This window comes from Narcine bancroftii, chromosome 1, assembly GCF_036971445.1.
Source record: "Narcine bancroftii isolate sNarBan1 chromosome 1, sNarBan1.hap1, whole genome shotgun sequence".
Classification (NCBI taxonomy): Eukaryota; Metazoa; Chordata; class Chondrichthyes; order Torpediniformes; family Narcinidae; genus Narcine; species Narcine bancroftii.
The window spans coordinates 333,027,245-333,038,210 of NC_091469.1; the positions used below are offsets into that span (position 1 = coordinate 333,027,245).

Consider the following 10,966-nt stretch of genomic DNA (forward strand, 5'->3'; position numbering starts at 1 on the left):
AGATGCCCTATATTATATATTTCTTTCTATCCTGCCCATTGTCTCATGTCACACCACATGGAACAGCACGGAAAACCAAGTTATCGACTGTGGTGCAGAGGTGGTTCACCAGGTTAATTCCAGAGATGAGGGGGTTAGCCTGAGTCGTATGGGACTGTACTCATTGAAATATAGAAGAATCTTATAGAAAAATATAAATTACGAAAGGCATAGGTAAGATAGAGGTCAGTATGTTATTTCCTTTGGTGGGGGAGACTATAACTAGGGGACATAACCTCAGTCTTTATGAGGGTAGATTTAGGATGGAGATGAGGAGGAATGGCTTTTGCCAGAAGATGATAGATCTATGGAATTTGCTGCTCATTGAAGCAGTGAAAACTGTCTCAATAAATACATTTAAGAGAAGGTTGGTTAGATTATTACATAGAAGGGGAATTAAGGGATATGCAAACATTGCAGGTTCATGGAGATGAGTCTATCATCAGATCAGCCATTGAATAGTAGAACAGGCTTGAGGGGCCGGATGGCATATTCTTGCTCTTATTACTTATGTATAGAAGTATTGTTGGACCTCGTGGCGCAAGGGTAGCGCGTCTGACTCCAGATCAGAAGGCTGCGTGTTCGAATCACGTCGTGGTCACAAAGAGATTTTGGCCTCCTTGTTATGGACACAGCATCAAAGTACAACTATTGGATATTTCTCATCTTTTCTGAGGTTAAAAAAGAAATGTTGCTACATCTCACAGAATAGTAAAACATATTCTTGTCAGAACATGAGAAACATTTTGGCCAAGGTGTTGACCACCTTTTGTTATGTCTACTCCTTTGAATGAGTGGCATGGTTAGTGCAGCTGTTAGCGCAACACTATTAAAGAGCCTGCCACACAGGTTCAAATCCAGTGCTGTCTGTACCTTCTTCCCATGTAGGCTCCTCATCTCTATATTAAAGTTTCTCCCATAAATGTTGACGTTAGTTACAAACTTACCTCCCATGGAAACATTTTTGATTCCATGTTATCTTTACCCTCCAAAATGTTATTTTTCTAGAAAATCTTTGCTCATTTTTCAAAACTCAAATGATTATGGTCCCAAACTACTCAATCTCTCATTAGAGGTTAGCTCCCTCATTTTAACAATTAGCCTGTCCTCTGGTCTGTGTCAAAATGATTATGGTCCCAAACTACTCAATCTCTCATTAGAGGTTAGCTCCCTCATTTTAACAATTAGCCTGTCCTCTGGTCTGTGTCAAAATGCAGCACATTCTTTCTGTACACAAGAGAACATGTTTTATTCAACCTGGTCCTGTGCAATGAGGCGGGTAAAATAAGTGATCCTGTAGTTAGGATTTGGGACCTTTTGGAAAGAGGATGGTTGAGTTTCTCATACAAATGGAGTGTATAACTGTTCAGTTAAAAACTAGTGTATTATGCCTAAACAAGGAAAACTACAGTGGAGGCTGTGCAAATTGCCATCAAACTGAAACAATTTTTCATTGAAATTAATAACATTGGTGTTTCCTGAGAGATGGCATCAATTATCTGTGCACACTCAAAGCCATTTGTTTGTGACCTGGGAAGATAACTTGGAAGCATTTGCTCATTATCCTTTGAAAAAGAACTTCAAACAAAATCAGCAGTGAAGTCATGTCATGTGATTAAAGAAACTTCAAGGAGACATCTTTAATATTACACTACTTTTCATCTGAGGTCAGAAATGTGGTTGTCTCCAGTGGGAGAGGCATTGTTCTTATTGTATTCTCTTTACTATAAGAGATGCACAGATCAGAGGCAAGGAGGAGTGCCTTCAGCTGTCTCTTTGAAAAGAGGACATTTTTACATGGCCACTTCATGTAAACCTTGCTGGGGTTTGTGAAATCATTGTGGAAGAAATCAAAAGTTCTGAAACCTCCATGCAAGATAGGGAAATCATTTGTATGAAGAAATAATTTTCTGAAAACAAACCAACATGAATTCATGAATTTGAGAATTTTTGAAGAGCAGTAAAGACTTTGTGTTTCAACACAAAATCTTTCTGAGACTGAATTTTAAAATCATCTCTTTAGAATTATGCCTAAACTGTAATAGTTTTGGTTTTGCTACGCACACACACATATACAATTGTGCATAATGGGGTAAGTTAGAGTTAAGTTTAAATTTAAGTAAGAAGTGCTATGTTATTAATAGTTATTAATAAAAGTTATTGTTTTGACGATTCACTGTCTTGGTGAATTTCTATTGCTGGTGGTCTAGGTTGTAAAAGTAAGTATGGGGACAGCCAGAAAAATATAAATTATGATAAGATAAAGGTTGGTATATTGTTTCTATTGGTGGGGGAGACTATAACTAGGAGACATTGCCTCAATCTTCAAGGTGGTAGATTTAGGATGGAGATGAGGAGGAATGGCTTTTGCCAGAATGGTGTTAAATCTATGGAATTTGCTGCCCATTGTAGCAGTGGAGGCTGGCTCACTAAATATATAGGTTGGTTAGATTATTACACAGTAGGGGAATTAAGGTACATGTAAACATTGCATGTGGATGAAGATGAATCTATCATTAGATTAGCCATATTCTCATTGAATAGTAGAGCAGGCTTGAGGCCTACTCATACTCTTATTTCTTATGTTCTTATGTATAAAAACACTGTTTGACTTTGTGGTGCAAGGGTAGCACATCTGACTCCAGATCAGAAGGTTGTGTGTTCAAATCACGTTGTGGTCACAAAGAGATTTTGGTCTCCTTGTTATCCTGAATTTAGAGCGCATTCACCCTCTATGGACATAGAATCAATGTATAACTATCAGATATTTATCATCTTTTCTGAGGTTAGAAAAGAAATGTTGCTACATCTCACAGAATAGTAAAACATATTCTTGTCAGAACATGAGAAACATTTTGGCCAAGGTGTTGACCACCTTTTGTTATGTCTATTCCTTCGAATCAGCGAACCCATTCTCCAGAGTGGCATGGTTAGTGCAGTTGTTAGTGCAATGCCTGCCACATAGGTTCAAATCCAGCGCTGTCTGTACATTCTCTCCATGTCTGCTCTTCATCTCTATTTTAAAGCTTCTCCAGTAGATCTTGAGGTTAGTTACAAACTCACCTGCCCATGGAAACAACATTTTTGATTACCCTCCAAAATGTTATGTGTTTCTATAAAATCTTTGCTCATTTTTCAAAACTCAAATGATTATGGTCGCAAACTATTCAATCTCTCATTAGTAGTTAACTCCCTCATTTCCATAATGAGCCTGGTCCTCTGGTCTGTGTCGAAATGCAGCACATTCTTTCTCTGGTATGAGATCAGGACTGCATTCAGTACTCCCGATGCAGTACAATGGCAGCAAAACCCCTGCTCTTAAATTTAAACTTTCTTTCAAAGAGGATCTGCACCCTAATGACTTCTTAATTACCACTTCACCTGTAAACCTGCCTTTTACCATTCATGCACAAGCATATTTGGTCTATCTGTACAACAGCATGCTGCAATTTTTAGTATTTAAATATAATTCCAATTGACTAGTGTTACTTCCAAATGGGATGACTTCATAATTGCCATCTTTGTGCCTCAGTTACTCGGCCTTTGTCCACTCAGTTAACCTATCTATATCCCCTTGCAGACTCTCTGTCTCCTCTACACAATTTATGTTTCTATTTAATTTAGTTTCATCAACAAACTTGGAGATAGTACACATTATTCCTCCTGCAAAGTAGTTTTGTGTGTTATGAACAGTTGTGGCTCAGCACCGATCCCTGCGGCACTCCAATAAAAATGGAATGTGAACCAGAGGAAACTACATTTATTTCAACGCTCTACCTCTCATTGTATAATGAATCTTTTGCCTTTGTGAATGCATTAACTCAAATCCGTGCATATTTTATCATGGATCACCTTCTGAAACACATCACATGTTCCTTTTTATCTACTGCACTCATTCTATTCTCAAAGAACAACACTATGTCAGTTAATCATGGCCTGCCCTTCCTGAATCATACTGTATCTGCCTCTTGGAATATTTTTTATCCCGATATCTTGCTCTTTCTTCCTTAATGTTAGCTTCAAACATTTTCTGGAATACAGATATTAAGTGAACTGGGCTTTTGTCCATCTCCTGTTGTTAAACTGTGGACTTACATTTGCCATGTTCCAATTGACTATGACCTTCCAAGATTTCAGAGAATTTGGTAAGTTGTCACAAATACATCTGACATAAGAGTCGCCATTTCATTTTCATTCAATACCCTGGGGTGAATTCCCTCAGGACCAGTGGACCTATCTACCTTCAGACCCATTGGTTTTCCCAGCATTTTCTCTTTAGTGTCAGCGACTGTTCGCAGATCCTGTCTTGCCTCTTTATCACCCCTCTTTGACAGTGATAAAACTTGCAGAAGCCGGAAATCTGAAAAAAACACAAAAATGGTGAAAATACACAGTAGGTCAGGCAGCATCAGTTGAAGAAAACAGCTTTAGTTCAGCACATGGCTACGCTAAAGTTCAGAAGGATGGATGGGGCTGAATTTGTCAGGTGTGTCCAAGAAGGATTCCTAACACAGTATGTGGTCCAGCCGATGAAAGGATACTGGATCTAATCCTGTAATACCAGATGAACCTGGTCAAGTGGCAGACCACTTGGTGGGGGAGTATTTTGGTGAGAGTAACCACGTCCCTGAGCTTTAGTATTGCCATGGAAAAGGATAAAAGACAAAATGAGAAAGTGCTTAATTGGGGAAGGGCTAATTACGATGGGATGAGGTGGAAACTAGTGAGAGTAAGTTGGAAAAAGATGTTCAAGGGAGAAAGCCCAGAACTAATGTGAGGAAGTTTAGGGACCAATTGTGCTGGGTTCAGGATAGGTTTGTCCCACTGGGATAGGGAAAATATGGTAGGAAAAGGGAACCATGGTTGATGAAACAGGTCCACTAGCTAGTCAAGAGGAAGAAGAAAGCATATATTAGATATAGGAAGCAGGAAACAGTAAGGGCTCATGAGAAGTATATGGTAGCCAGGAAGAGTTTAAGAAAGGACTTGGGAGTGCTGAAAAGGGGCATGAGAAAACCTTGGCATGTAGGATTAAGGAGAATCCCAAGGCATTCTATGTGTATGTGAACAACAGAAGGACGACAAGAATGAAGGTGGGGCTGCTAAAGGATTAATCAGACAACATGTACCTGGAGGCAGAGGTGGTTTGGGAGCTCCTAAATGAATACTTTGCTTCAGTATTCACAAGAGAAAATGACCTTGATCAGGGTGAGGTCAGAATTGAACAGGCTTGTGTGCTGGACAGTGTTGAGATTAAGGAAGAGGAAGTGTTAGATCTTATTAAAAACATTAAGATTGATAAGTCCCCAGGGCTGGATGCTATATATCTCAGGTTGCTGTGGGAAGTGAGGGAAGAGATTGCTGGGGCAGTAGCTATGATCTTTGTCCACAGGGGAGGTACTGGAGGATTGGAGAATGGCCAATATACTCCCTTTGTTTAAAAAAGGTAATAGGGAGAATCCTGGGAATTACAAACCGGTGACTCTCATGACATGGTGTGCAAACTATTGGAAAGGATTCTTAAGGATAGGATCTATGAGCATTTGAAGAAGTACCACCTACTCAAAGATAGTCAGCATGGCTTTGTGAAGGGAAGGTTCTGCCTCACGAGACTAATTGAGCTTTTGGAGAAAGTAACAAAAGAGATTGATGAGGATAAGGTGGTAAATATGGTCTACATGGATTTTAGTAAGGCATTTGACAAGGGCCCACTCATTTAGAAAGTCTAGAGGCATGGGATCCATGGAACCTTGGCTGTGTGATTAAAAAATTGGCCTGCAGGTAGAGATCAGAGAGTAGTAGTGGAAGGAAAGCATTCTTCCTGGAGAAGTGCAAGGATGTGTCTGGGACCCCTGCTCTTTGTGATCTTTATAAATGACCTGCATGAAGAGGTGGAAGGATGGGTCAGTAAGTTTGCAGATGATATGAATTTTGGAGGAGTTGAGGATGGAGCTGAAGGTTGCCAAAGGTTACAAAAGGATATAGACAGGATGCACGATTGGGCAGAAAAGTGGCAGATAGAGTTCATCTGGATAAGTGTGAGGTGATGCATTTTGGAAGGACAAACCAGAAGGTTTAGTACAGGGTTAATGGTCAGTTACTTAATTGTGTGGATGAACAGAAAGACTATACTTTGAGAATTGTGTTCAGTTCTGGTCACTCATTGCAGGAAGGATGTGGAAGCTATAGAGTGGATACAGAGGATATTCATACGATATTACCTGGATTGGATAAAAATCTAATGAGGCAAGATTAGCAGAGCTGGGACCTTTTTTTGGACTTAGAAGGATGAGAGGAGACTTAATAGAGGTCTACAAGATTATGAGAGGCAATAGATAGGGTAGACAGATAGTGCCTATTTCCCACGGCAGGAATAGCAAACACCAGAGGACATGAGTACAAAGTGATGTTTAGGGGAGACATTGGGGTAAGTTTTTTTTTTACACAGAGAGTTGTAGGTGCCTAGAATGCCTTGCTAGGGATGGTGGTGGAGGCTGAAACATTAGGGGCATTTAAGAGATTCTTAGACAGCCACATGGATGGAAGAAAAATAGAGTTATAGGATAGGGAGGGTTTAGTATTTTTTAAGGAATATATAGGTTTACACAACATTAAGGCCTGATGGGCCTGTACTATGCTGTAATGTTCTATATTCTATATTAAGATTATTATTTGAGTTCCTTTGGAAAGCGGATGAAAGCAGGTGATTGGGATTCTTGCATTAATTTAATTAATTGACAGATAAGATTGGAATCAAGAAAGTTAGCTTCCTTCACCAGGAAGGGAGTGAGGACACCAAGTTAATACAAAGGATTATGGTGAATTGTTAGAAGGAGGTGATACCTGATTGTTTCCTCATGTCAGTACCCTGAACTCATTGACATGGAGATTCAAAACTACTGTGTGTGATTTTTACGACTTAGAAATTCACCAAGACGATATTCAAAGCAATATTTATTATTATAATATATAATTTCTTACTTAACTTTAAAATTAACCCTGCTCTGCGCAAATGTGTGTATGTGTGGCAGCTCCCAAACCATTACAGTTTTTGCACAATTCTGATTAAAATTTTAAGTTCAGTCTTAGAAATCTTTTATGTTGAAACTCAGTCTTTAAACTGTTGTTCAAAAGTTCTCAAACTCACAAATTCTTGTACAGTTGCTTTCAGAGAAATATTTCTTCATATGAATGACTTTTTTTTACAATTCCCCTCTCTTGCATGGAGGTTGCGGAACTTGTGATTTTCACAATGATTTCACAAACCCATGCAAATGTTAAATGAAGTGACCATTACAATGGCCACAATAGTACTGCTTTCTCTTGACCAAGAGAGACAGCTGAAGTAGCCCTTTTCTTCAAAGTCATTGCTTCTATGTTCCTTCCTGACAAGGGCACACACAACAGCACCTTTCTCACTAAAGGTTACTGCATCTCTAACTTCAGATGATCTGGTTCATAATATTAAAGATGTTTTTTTGAAGTGCCTTTATCACATGACATAACATAATTGCTGGCTCTGTTTGAAGTTTCTTCAGAAAGGTGAGTCAACAAGTGAAGGGTCTTCTGTTTGACTAGATGGATTTATGAATAAATGCCATTGTTCCAGGTTGCAATCGATAACAATAATCAAACTGCTTAATGCTCTGGAGTAGCAGCCAAGCTGTCTCTTTGAGCATACAGGCTTTCAATTGAACAATGATACAAGCTTGTTTACAACTGGACATTGGAGACACATCATCTCTCAAAATGGTGTTCCCTCTGTGTAATTGTCTTTGTGTGTGTTTCCTTGTTTCCAATCCACCCATTAACATTACTAAGAAATATATACAAAATATATCCTAATGATTAATAATAGCATAATTCTGTGTCACAATGATGTTTTATATGCCTTACTAAGAGAAATTAAGCATTAAAATACATCACTTGTAAATCTTCTCAAATATTTATAATATACCAGTAGCAAGCAGTTTATATATTAAATAGATATTTTTCATTCCAATTTGCAGATTGCTTATCAAGGGTTTTTTTCAAATATGTATTTGCATTTTTTTGTTTATTAGCAAGATTGGAAAGTCCACAGTAAGGCCACAATTCCATCACTATGGAAATGCTGCAGAAACAGAAGTCCGATTTAATGATCACGAGGGGTATGGATAGAGCAAATTCTCAAATTCTATTCCCAAATTAGTTAACTCCAGAGCCAGAGGGCATAGGTTTCAGAGTGAAGAAATTTAAGAGATGCTTGAGCAGTAAATGACACTGGACAACTTTTTTTTTCAAAAGGTTTGATTCTGGAAAAAGATTAGGGATTATGATAGGCAACTTCGAGATAAAACCAAATATAATTTCATAGGAGGTTGGAGAAATATTAAATTATATTTTATTGAATTTAGCATGTTTAATCCCATAATGATGCTGATACATAATGTTAGTTCAACTGACCTAAAAAATAAGTTTTGCCACTGATTTTCATTTGTACTCAGCATCTGATGCCTCTCATGTTAGTGTCCAACAATAATCGGCTTGCATTGATGGATTCCAGTTGCCTTCATACTGCTTTTTTACACTGACTATACCAAGATTAGCAGGGAAGAAGTCAAAGTGTGAAAGCAGGACATGAATTTTCAAAGACATGTTGCAGTTCATGGTTTAGTATTCTTGAAGTAGGCTTACAATATTACAGGAAATCATAAAAACATTGATAAGTAGGAAAAATATAGGGTGATTTTTGTGATCAGTAGCCAAAATCCGTAAAATTCACACAATCAAAATCTTCGATGTCTAGTGTTATTCAATCAGAGGATGCTCCCATCTGGAATGAATTGGCAGAAGGAGCTACAGGTCTGGGCACAATCTTGACATTAAAATACACTGGAGATGTTTATAGATTGGAAGGTTTACAATAGTATGGATCAAAAGCATGCAAATGAGACTTGCCTGGAATGTCAATTTGTGTAGCATGGCCGAGTTTGCCTCTCTACTCGGTGTCTCCTGTGGATTCGTACATCTGAGAATCGGTAATAAGGGAGTACAGAACTGTCAGAAATACATTGTCTTGTGAGGACGGTACTCTCAGAAGGCAATGACTAAGGGAGTAATATACAGTCAAATGGACAGAACTTGGGAGTGTAATGCTTTTAATGAGACATTGGTTTTGGGAGAATGTGCTTGCCTTAGTGTTCGTTATAGTCAGAAGTACGTTTTATGTACATGCCAACAACGCTTATAAAAAATGAATAATAACTGGAATTATTGTCATGAATTTGTCCAAGCCTTTGAATAATTAGACTCATTTTCAGTTTTTAGTGGCAATACATGTTTTTGATCATTGTTTGCGATTTTCTTTGGGACCCTTAAACTGTTGAATACCTGTTCCTAGATTTGAGATGTCATTTATTGTTCTCAGCCCAGGATAACAAGAACAGCTTCGCTGGACTCCTAATTATTTTCAATGACTCTGCCTACACCATAGGCTGAAACAAACTCAACTGCAAATTTCTGGAGCTAGGTCTCAGCACCCCTCTCTGTAAATGGAACCCAGACATGCAGTGAAAATTACCAAGAACGAATAATCCACAATAATCCTTAACCAAGCATGTTGGCATGACAGCAAAGAAAGCTCACCAAATCTTCCACGTCATTGGAAGATAACAAAAGTTTAGCATGTCCACCTTGTCGGTCTACAGATTTTTTTTTATTTTTTAATTTTTTATTTTTCACACCATAAATCACATTAGCCATGATATACACTTTTTCTTTTTCACACATATACAGTGACTTTTTGTCCCCCCCTCCCTCCTCCCAAGCCACCCCCCCACCCCCCCCTCTCATCCATTTTAGGTATACAATCTAGGTTGCATTAAATCCAGAGATCTTTCTCCTAAGTAACATAAAAAACAAAGAATTTGGAATTGATTTGGAGGATGCACAAAAAAGATTTGTTAAGATAGCTTGTTAACCTGGAAATTGGAAGATAATTTGAAAATACAACAATGGTATATAGAAATGAATAAATGTATTCCATTAGAAAAAATAATATATAGTTTAAGAAATAATATTGAAATATTTGAACAAATATGGGAGCCTTATATTAAATACAATAGCGAAAACCTACCGGGGACAAACATTACCTAAGTTGATGGAAGGAGAAGGAAAGAAAAGAATGGACTCAGTAGAATTTCTGGTCTACAGAATTTTGACGCTATATAGGCATAACCTCTATGAAACATTTGTGAGAAAGTTGTAAATTAAAAAAATACATAAACAATGTTCGCATCAGGTGCCCCAGGGAAATTAGGTGTCTGGGATTGAAGAAAATGCCTGATTTGCAAATATGTGAAAAAATGTGTATTTGGTAAATTGAACTTTTTGGAAAGCTGTTAAAATGACACAAAACTGTTATTAATAAAAAGATATTTGAAATGTTCAATATCCATTCTGTGCTATTTATGAAAAGCAAAATTATGCAAAGAAATTTGAAAAAGATGATTGGATAGAATAGGATTTGAGAGAGAAAAACCATAAAGTCCAAAGTATTTTCTGAACTGCACCCATACTCTCACAGTGTGCCTAACAATAGGATTATCAATTGATTTATTTAAAGAGAAAGGAAGTTAGGATTCAAGAAGTGCTGAAATGAAAAAGTTTTTAGCAGAATTCAGCTCCATTGCTACCAATACTGGACGGTCCACACAGTTATGAAAATGTAACAAGAACATAAGGTTACGTATATTGACTGCCCAATAACAAAATCTGAAATTAGATAGTGCCATGCCTCCATTCCTTTTGAATTTTTGAAGACAGACTTTATTTAGACTAGGGTGCTTAGCCTTCCATATATAAGACGATACAGTGAATCAAAAAAATGATTTGGGGGTGAAAATTGGTGTAGATTGAAAAAGATAGAAACATTTAGTTAAGATAT

At 37.7% G+C, this 10,966-nt stretch overlaps 2 non-coding genes across 2 annotated transcripts; both read left to right on the plus strand.

Annotated features, from left to right (window-relative positions):
* The first annotated feature begins 568 nt into the window (after nucleotides 1-568).
* Nucleotides 569-640, plus strand: trnaw-cca (transfer RNA tryptophan (anticodon CCA)). Its single transcript has one exon. It is a non-coding gene; the product is annotated as a tRNA-Trp (tRNA).
* Nucleotides 641-2,648: 2,008 nt separating this feature from the next.
* trnaw-cca (transfer RNA tryptophan (anticodon CCA)) lies at nucleotides 2,649-2,720 on the plus strand. The gene has a single exon. It is a non-coding gene; the product is annotated as a tRNA-Trp (tRNA).
* Nucleotides 2,721-10,966: the final 8,246 nt, after the last annotated feature.